Source organism: Centruroides vittatus, unplaced genomic scaffold, assembly GCF_030686945.1.
Source record: "Centruroides vittatus isolate TY-2023 unplaced genomic scaffold, ASM3068694v2 scaffold_1172, whole genome shotgun sequence".
Taxonomy (NCBI): Eukaryota; Metazoa; Arthropoda; class Arachnida; order Scorpiones; family Buthidae; genus Centruroides; species Centruroides vittatus.
The window spans coordinates 782-11,879 of NW_027122672.1; positions in this window are offsets into that span (position 1 = coordinate 782).

Below are 11,098 nucleotides of genomic sequence, written 5' to 3' on the forward strand. Positions count from 1 at the left end.
TGAGAAAAAAAAAATTATCTGTCAATGCGGAAGTTATGGGAATTCTTTTTTTTTAAATCCAATGTATATATGTTAAAAAAATATTATAATAGTACGAATCTTCTATATTTAAATAATTCGTTGCTCATTTTGAATTAAGAGGAAGTCGTTTCATTCATCGCCGTATCTACTATAAGTTAGTTCATTGTTTATATTTAATAATAAAAAATAAAAAATGATGATACATTCGCAAAATTTTAAATAATTATCCACAAAAACTAGTCTTTAAATGCAAGTAGACGTTATTGACGATCCTTTCTTGATTTATTATTATTTTTTCTTCACTCAAATAGAAGTAAATTTCGTTATTAAAATCGTCCAAATCTGTATGCCATTTAACAAGATGCTACTGTACTTAATTTAGATTACGTCGACCTTTAGGAAAGATATCCAGACCATTTTTTTTCTTTTTTTCCTATTTCTCGATGGCGCTTCGCCCTTGGTATTTAGGTAGCTATAGCGTTACACACCGGTGACACACCTCCGAATACTAGTCATTGGTTGGTTGCGGTGGTGCGATGTGTACGTCATCAGTCTCGGAATGTCTGGCACAGGGCCAAATCGTCATCCAGTCTTCCCCTTTATCTTACCGATATTTGACTAGTCCACTGACCTTGCTTTAGGCTCTCTATGACTAGTGTGCGGTTATGAAACTAGTTTTGTACCTGGTTGTTTACCCTGTTTCGTTTATCACGACCTTCCTAGCTCGTATATACTGTGTATATAAATATATAGGGTTTTTTGGAAAATTTCAGACGTCTTCACTGCGGAAATTTTTTTAAAGAAAATTAAGCAGACATATAATGAATTTTTTTTTTCAAATTCTGAATAAATATTATATATCGTTTTTCCTATTAAATTTGTCATTTAAATTCAAATCAATCAAAAATCTAGTTTGTCTGGATTGTCCAGAATGGTTGTAACTTCTTACTGGTGTATGATGATTTTTTTTTTTTTATTATTATAAATTATTAACTGGTTAGAACTAAGCATGTTTTATAAGTGGTACTTCTTTGACTTCTTAACAATTAATTCCCCTATCCTTGCTTTTTTTAAAACATTTTCTAGTTAAATTAGTTGGTAGTTTTAGTAGGCACTTTTTTTTTTTTTAATTGAAAATTGTAATATTTTGTGAATAAACAGGAATATATCAAAAATTTTGGTAAATGTTTAGGGTATAGTAATGAATATGTTTTTAAAATAATAAGCTATAAATTTATATTTGTTAATTTTGTTGTAATTAAAAGATTTATTGCTTTATTATTATCTATGCAAGTTTTTTTTTTTTTTTTTGAAATGAATTAAACTTGCCACCGTAGTGAATAGTTGAAATAAAATGTTGCTAGTTTAAAAGTAAAAATGTGTAATAAACTTGTTCATTTTTTTTTCTTTTTGTTTTTTTTTTGGATGAAGTTTGTCTTTGATGAGTCCAAAACATTAGTTTTAATAAATTTAGAATTGATTTCCTTAAATAAGCAGCATTTCATTTGAATTATTCTTCAAAAATTTTATCAATATTTTAATAACCAAATCTATAATAAAATACCTAATCTAATGCATGTGTTTTGCTACCTGTTTATTAATTAAAAATGATACAAATTTTTACATTGTCATTCAATTTATTCTTTCCTAAGTATGGATTATTCTAAGTTTGTAAATGTTCCCTTGGCACATATTGAACTATTATTATAAGTTTTATGCAACTATAAATTGTTGTTATTTATTTTTAAAATTTTCTTTTACATAAATTTGCTTGGTTCTACCCACTAATCTAACCGGGCATACGATATTTTTTTCATTCTTTGTATATTTTGAATACTGTTCATTCAAAATAACCTTGACCTTACCAATAGAAAGAAGTCAGTAGAAGCAAGGTCACAAAAGTGGGGAGAATTGAAAGATTCTTTGCAAATGTCTATTGAAAATATTCAACTTATTCAGGTGTATATCAATACAATATTACAGAATATATATATATTTTTTTTAATGAAAATGATACGCCAATTTTTATAGAAGTAGATCAAGTTTCATTATACTAAATTGGCAATTATTAAAAATGCTTATCTTGTCCAAGAAATTATTTTATAAAATAACTATATCACATATAAGGTAGGATTTGTTATAAGGACATATATGAATTTTTAATCAATTATAAATTTACATTCAAATTAGTAAATTTAACAGATATAGTTGATAGATTAACTTCAGTAATGACAACAAAAAATTTTGCTGTTATAAATTGCTATAAGAGTAAAGAAGAATTTTTTAATTGTTGATCTGTTTTTTTTACACTTCTTTCTCGTTGCATAGTTGAAATATCATTGACTATATTTGTTTAACTAAACAATGTTATTGAAGGGCAAAAATGTGTGATAATTGCAATTAAAATATTTAAAAGCTGCATATTAATTAACTTTAATTATGCAATTAGTACAAGCAAAAATTCAGATTAAAAAGTAAAATAATTTCAGTAGTAAACAAAGTGTTCTTTCTTAAAAGTAATATCTTAGCAGATATTTGTTACTGAAACTTAAATTTATATGTCCATATACATTTAGATTTCTAACTCATAGTTGCTTTGAACCAGGACTATCAAGAGGGAGAGCTAGGAATTTTTTCCCAAGTTTAGAAAAAACTTAAGGATCTGCAGTGGTTCCTACCTCTAAAAATTGTTTTTACTAATAAAAACTAAAGTATTTAACACTGCTTTTTATTAATAAAGAAACATTCCATGTATTTCATTTGTTCTAAAAAATCAGCCAGAGGTGCCCACTTTACCCTAGGCCCCATATCAGCTCTTGACTTTGGATAATATATTATAGAATCACTTAAGATTTTATAACTATTAATATTCATAAATTATCTTTGTAACTTTTCACCAATATATAAATCAGGAATTTAAATATTTCCACGTGGTTCTTTTATATACAAAACATAAAACTTAATTTTACAAAGTTTGATACAACTTGACAATCACTTCTAGTTACGCATGACATACTGAGATAATATTTTTCTCCGTTGCTAAAAATTGTTATATAGAAATCTTGATGTCATCATTCACAGTCACACTTGTGAGTGAAAAGAAATATTTGTATAAAAACCTTATAAATTTAAATTTTGCATTAAAACGAAACTGCATGAAAATATTTCAATTCCTAATTTTTATATTGATTGATCGAAGTTGTAAAGGTAATTTATGGAAAACCTGTACATGTAATTGTTCTGAAAATTTGTATATTTGTATAATAAATATTATTTAAAAAATAAATGAAAAATATTTACAAATGTTCAGAATATATTTTTCAGAAATGTTTATTTAATAAATCAACTTTTGAAAAATTGCTTTGATCTGTTACATTGTCATTAATATTTTTTTCACTCATCTAACATTCTACATATTTAGAAATTATAATACAATAATGCTTTAATATTATTGATTTTAGAAATCTTAAACTTTGAAATTATGTTATTTTAGAAGAGAACTTTTACAAGCTTAGAGATAATATTAGATATATTGATTTAATGTAAGTATTATTCAATATTCTATGAATATACTTAGAAGTTATATCATTCATCAGATACATAACAATTGATGGGACTACCTATGTACCAGTACATTCCTTCAGTTATCAAACATAGCATAAAAATCTGCTGTTAAATACTGATTACCACATTTTGGATGATAAATTTTTGAATAATAATGCCAATTTAATTTGCATACCATTAAGATCTTCAAACTGAAAGATTATAAATTATCAAATTACTAAATTTGGTTAAAACAAATCTGTTCATTCGTGTCAGTGTATTTTTCAAGGATCGGTGGAAGGATAACAAATGTGTAGCACTTCATTAAGTTCTGTTAATGTACCATATAAATTAAATTCTATAAGTGTTGTTTTTAATTGAGAATTTATTCTGTTATTCCAACATAAATTAAGGTATAACTAATTAAATTCTTCAATCTATATTTCACTATCAACTACAGATAAAACTGAAAATGTATGAAAATTATAAATGAATACATTTTAATGTATTCATTTTTAAAGAATTTGCTTATACCTAAGTGAAGAAATCTTATAGGAACTGAGTTTAATAATGATTTCTCCTGTCTTTTTCTCAAGACAGAGTTGATGTAAAATTAAGTTTATATATATATGTAACTCAATTTTTGTTCAGCATATCCAATATATAAACATAAACAAACGTCAATAGCCAACCCGATATATTAAAGCAATAAACCAACCAAAGCCGAATTTTCGGGCTGGTTTATTGCTTTAATATTTAATATATATAAAACATCACAATGAAATTATATGAAAATTTAAATTAATGCATTTGAATGTTTGAAAGATATAATTGTTGTACATTTATATTTCGTAGTCTAAAAGAACAATGCTGAGGCATTTTAAATACATGTCTTTATAAGATTTAGTGATGCGTACATCTCATAAAATATACTTTGCATCGTAAAATAAAATAGAAGTAAATTGTGCATCATTTCTAAATAAATCAAATATTTAATGTCTGTGTTTAATTAGAATAAACATTGTTATATTGAGATAATATGATCTCTAAGCAAGAAATAAAAAATGCTAAGAGAAAATGGGTATGAAAATAAAATATAAAGCATAGTGCTGTGTTTGAAAAATATGAATCTCACGCTGTAGCTGCGGTTTGTTAAGTCATTCAAAATTATTACTGTAATATTGTTTAGTATTATAATTAATTTTTGAATTTCCTTATATAAGTGAAATATTTTATTTATATAATGTTAAAGTTTTGGCATATTTTGATTTTATCAAATTAAAATTTACATATTTGAGTGCACAAAACAAAAATGTCCAAACTTGTATTTTTATTAAATTAATAAATCTTATTTAATTACAATTTGTAAGCAGATAATGAATTTGGAATTTTGTTAGAAAATTACGTCTAAATGTAATTAAAATAATCTATGTATAATTCAGCAATTACTTGAAAGCTCAACTTTTATCCTATAAAATTAAAGTCGACTTATTTAAAATTTATGAAAGACTGCAAATAATGTAAAATTTTTATACATCTTTCATAAATAAATAATCTTTACCTGTCATCTTTGTGATGGATTTATTTAAGTATGTAATTTTCTGTTAATTCTATTAAGTCTGTCTAGTCTATATAGAAATCTGACCGGCAGATATACATTGTTGTTTTTATTATTTTTAATTGATTATTGATATGATATTATAACTTGTGCAAAAAGTATATATCATATCATTAAGTTAAATGCATAAAACATTATCTTTTGATTATCATTCATCTAAGAAATTTAAATATTTATTTTTGAAACTAGTTCTCTGATGATGATTTTTTTTTCTCTAAAGTTATATATTCTGTTGTTCAACTAAAATAAAGTATGTATACTAAGTTTTAACAACACCCATTATAATCAGATATGATTGTGATTCATTGTCATTACAGTAACTATGCATTTTTCTCCATTAAGGGCAGGAAAAATTTAATTTGATCCTTAAGAAAGATATACATCTACTAGACATTTACTAAATTTATTATATCTGTCTTCCTTAAAAATGTGATATTTCTTGATTTAATTAAAAAGTTTTCAAAAGTTTTAAAGTGTTTGATTTTCATCATAATATACATATAATCATTTTTATCAATGAATATTTATTAAATTTATAGTAACAAATTGCTGTATGTAATTATATTTAAATTTATTTTTTAATGGGTTTGTTTTTCGTAAGAATCGGGGCAAATGGTAAACAATGATCAAAATTACGACATTAGTTTAGTTTAATTAGTATTATAATAATGATGCTTTTATTCTCTAATTTAATGAATTTTTTTGTAAATCTCTCTAAATTTAACTTCTTTTATTTATAATTAGTATTATAATCTTGATTAATACACAGCTATTTAAATAACAGCTGTTTTTATTGCTTGGAGAAATATGTACAGTATTTGTTTCTTATATAGTTAGAAAATTCTTTGTGTATTAGCTTTTTTGAAATGTTCTTATATTGCAAAATTTTATCATTATGTTAACAAACAGATAATCTTTAATTGAATAAAATTAATTTAATTTTATACATTTTGTAGATTTAAAAATATAAATCAGTATGGTAAGGGCCTATCAATGGCCAAGTGGATAGAACCATTGAACACTGGAAAACTCCATGTGACCAACAGACTGTTCACGTGGCAATTTCCAGGTTTTCTTCATGTGTTTAACACCCAAACAGGGCCAATTTTCCATAGAAAGTCCTGGAAGGCATTTCGTCTTGGCTGATTGTCCATGTGTTATATTGCTGTTTTCTATCACACCTAGATCAATAAAATGAACTTGAAAATATATATAAATGGTTTGCTGTATATTAGCTAATATGACGATTTTAGTCTCTGTAATCCAAATTCTTGGTAGACAAATCTCACAGCAATTTAAAACTTATTGGCAAATTAAATTTATTTTGTAAAGACTACATCACAAAATAAATTTAATTTGCCAATAAGTTTTAAATTGCTGTGAGATTTGTCTACCAAGAATTTGGATTACAGAGACTAAAATTGTCATATTAGCGTCATATTAAAAATGAACTTTATATTAGTATAATTTTTTGAAATGTTTTACCATCTATCATTTTTATTATAAATAATTAATTAATTAATTAAGAAATAATTTATATTTATTATTATTTTTAGAAATCAGAACATGTTCTCCAACAGAATTTAAGTGCGCCAATAGAAAATGTATCCCTAACAAGTGGCAGTGCGATTTTGAAAATGATTGTGGGGATAATTCAGATGAAGATCCTTCTGTCTGTAGTAAGTGCCTATATTTAAATTGTATATTAAATTTAATTAACCATTAATAAATTTTGTTTAAGAGTAAATGCTTCCAGAAAATTTAAATCAGTTAAATGAAAATAATACACTAGCATGTAAATTAAAACTAAAACTAATTACATCTGGAAAAGATTTATAACTTTACATTGAAAATGAATAATACATACATATGCACAGTATATATATATACATAGCTGGTTTTCATACATTGAACAAAAATCATTACATGGCTTTGAGTGTATAGTTTTCATATTGCTATATAGAAGATAATATTTAAATTAAAAAATAAAAATAAAACTCTGCTTTTAAAACTTCAAAAATAAACCTGAATTTAAAAATTAAACTTTTGCAGTAAATTTAATTTAAACTTCTAAAAAATATATTTTAATATATAAATTAAAAATATTTTATACTGTAATTATTACAGTAAAATGTTTTTTACTATTCAACAAAGTGCCTTAAAATGTTTGATTGTTTTATAATTTTAAAACATATTATCTAACATACAGAGTAAGTTTGAAAATATTGGTAAAAATGGGTAAATATAACATTTTATAAAAGCTGTAGAAATATGAAAAATAGTCTTCATTACGTATCTTCCATTACACTATATACATTTACAGTGATGGCCCTTTTTATTTCACTTGAAAAATGTAAATTTTTAAATTTAACATTAATTTTTCATTTATCAAATATATCATCAATTCAAAACTGTTTGTTAAATTCATTGATATCATTTAATTAAGATTATAGATACATATTTATATTAATGGTCTTTCACTAAGCATGTTTATGATTAATTGCAAATGTTAATCTAAATGTAACTACTTTTTTTTATTTACTGGTCATTCTACTAGTACATTGCCTTTTTAACAATGTCCATAAATTCAGTTTAAATGTAGAACCATGGTTTTAGTTTAATATCTAATTTAACAAAGGATTTATAGGATTTATTAATTATTAACATTTTTAAATCCAAGTTTCCCTAAATTACATTCAGAATTTCTGCAAAACAGCAATAACTTATTTATATGAACAGTTGAAAGACATTTTCTTTTTTAATCATAAAAGAAATATTAAATCAGTTTAACTTACACATTTTTCATATTAATTTGAATAATAATTATACAGAGTTCAGGAAAAGAAATTTTGATACCGAATGGATATATAGGCCTATTGAAAATATCAATATCAAGAAATTTTTTTTTCCTGCATATATTTTTATAAAGTTTTATACTCTGTCATAAGTGGAATTTTTCCACTCTATACTCTTGACTTATATTTTAATAATCATAAAAATTTAAATTACATATACTGATTACTTTTTTAATGTTAGATTGTTTCCAGTTCTTTTAATTTAAATAATTTTAAAGTTTAACTTAATGAAACAAAGTAAATTTACATTATGAAAATGTTATTAAAGACAATAAACTAAAAATAAATGATGTAAAATAATTTTTCTAATAAATTCAGTTTCTGAAATTTATGCCAAACATCATTTAATTTGAAAATTAGGTTATTATAATTATTACAAAATTAAAACTTTATCATAAACTAACAGAAAAATATTTTTTATGACATATACATACATACAGTGAGTATTTCTTCTATCAGAAACAAATATAACAAGATATACATTTTATATAATTTGGAAATTATTATTTTATATGTTTTGATGTTATATTAAATTTTATTTATATATTATATCATTAAATATTTAAAAAAGGTATTAAAAATATAAATGAATAAAGAATAATTAAAGTTAATGAAAAAATATTCTTTATGTGTGTGTGTGTATATATCATAGATAGAGAATCATAAGTGGTTATAAAATTTTATGTAATAGTTTGGAATTTTTACATATCTGTATATGGTATCAAATAGAATATGTTGAATGTAATAAGAATACTTTATTATTAAAAAACTGCAAAAGTTAAGAGTTAGTCACTTACAGCTGATTGCAGAGACAGAGTTTACATTAAATAATGTTTAACAGCTGAACGGCATCTAGACGTTGGCTGGAAGAACCGTGGTTTAAAATGTGTTGCAAAGACGACGGTAGTCTATTTCTGAACATCATCTAAACGAATCTTGGCAAAACGTTGGCTCTTACTTTCTTCGCTGTAACTTCCCTCTCTCAGGTGTCGTTTAACCAATCGGGTCATTCATTTATGATGTCAGAAAAATGGCGACAAACACAATGGTGTTCAAATCATGCCGGAATTTTTCCGAAGCAGAAAAAAGTGTCCTCGCGGAAGTTATAAAAAATTATCCTGCAGTTGAGGAGAAAGGTTATTCTGGGGATGAAAAATATCGCTTGGGAGATGATACAAAACAAATTTTCTTCACCGTTTCCTTGTCGGTCTGCTCACAGCAAGATCTTATTCGGTTACTTATGGTTCTAAAATGGCGGCTCGTCTCTGATTCAAGAAAACAGAAGAAAGAAAACAGTGGGGACGCACGTTCTAACCTAACCTATTCTAATAATTTGGTTGGTAATAATTATGGTAATTTATTAGGATAGGTTAGGTTAGGTTAGAATATGCATCCCCACTGTTTTCTTTCTTCTGTTTCCTTGAATCAGAGACGAGCCGCCATTTTAGAACCATAGGTAACATTAACCTCTTATTCTTATTCGTTAAACAAGAACAAGACCTCATTCTTATTGTAGACATCTGTATCACTATACAAAAAACTTTTTAAATTTATTTAATGGTAGTTTGAAAGATATCTGCACACAGTAGAGATGTAAACTCCAATAAGATCACCAACTACCCTCTGGAAGCTTCCGGTGGCATAAAATCATAATTTTGTCAACAGCTGTTGTTCAGTAGTTAACAGCAATCTTCTTCAATGTAGATGGTTAATTTAGTCATCAATACGATTTAAAATACAAACAAATCCAGATTTAGAAAATCTATACCGAATTCGAAATTCATCTTCGGAACAGATTTCTAAAGGATTATTCCAATTTCATATTTTCTTTTCTCTCTTTGTAATTGTCAAGATGAATAATTTTCTTGATTCATCTTGTTTACAAGATTTATTAAATGAACAATATCCATTATAACATAAACTTTGCGACCAACAAATGAATATGGCGACTTCTACTCAAATAAAATGATGTCTAAACCTGCTATCAAGGGAGTCTAGAAAGTAGGTCAAATAACTTGCTTCTAATCGCTGTTTAAGTTAAACTGGGGTAAGCCAAAAATGCTGTCTCTGCAATGAAATTTTTTCTGAACCACGGTCTACACAATCTCTAAACTGCCGTCGACGTTTAAACGTTGTCTCTGCAATCGGCTGTTATGGTTTATTCCCACGATAAATAATTTTTTTCATTCTTCATTCAGTTAAATAATTGTTTTACTGAACTTTAAATAGCATTGTTGATAAATATCTTTTATTAGAAAATATTTATTGTTATCAAACAAATATTATTTAATGCTTTTTTCTATATGACAATTTCAACTATTCTTATGTAAGAACTTTATACAAATTTACATATAAAGATTAGAAGAATTACAAGTTTTTATATTTTTAAGACACTAATATTTCTGTAATAACTCTGACTTTAATGTATAAAAATTTTTATACAATAAAAACTTTGTATAGAAGTAAATTTGCTCACACTTTTCTGTGTTCATGAAGGATTCTTGCATCTATTTTCCGTGTGTTATAAATGTCTACCTTCTACATCCAGGGCAAACATCTTTTATGGAGTTTCAAAAACTTGACATTTATTATTAAATAGTTGTTCAGTCTTAATTATACATATAATCTTTTAATGATAAATGGAACATTGTAGTAAATATACCTACTTGAAGGTTAAACTCATGTTATCTGAATTAATGAATAAATAGTGAATAAAACAATTCACTCTGCATCTGAAGAACAGGTAAAATGGAATTTACTTACTTTAATTAACCACACAAAAAATTGCTTTAATGGAGGAAACCAAAATAAAGTACATAAAATTCCACTGCTTTTGAATATCAAATATTCATCATCAGGAACATTTGATGAATTTACTTTAATAAAATAAACTATATTCCTTAGAACATAGATTATATTTATCAATCAAGTATAATTTATTTTCTATTTGCTATTTACTAGGTCAGAAAACTTGTGCTCCAAATGAATTTCAATGCAAATCTACTAAAGCATGTATTCCGAATGATTGGGTTTGTGATGATCAGGAAGACTGTAAAGATGG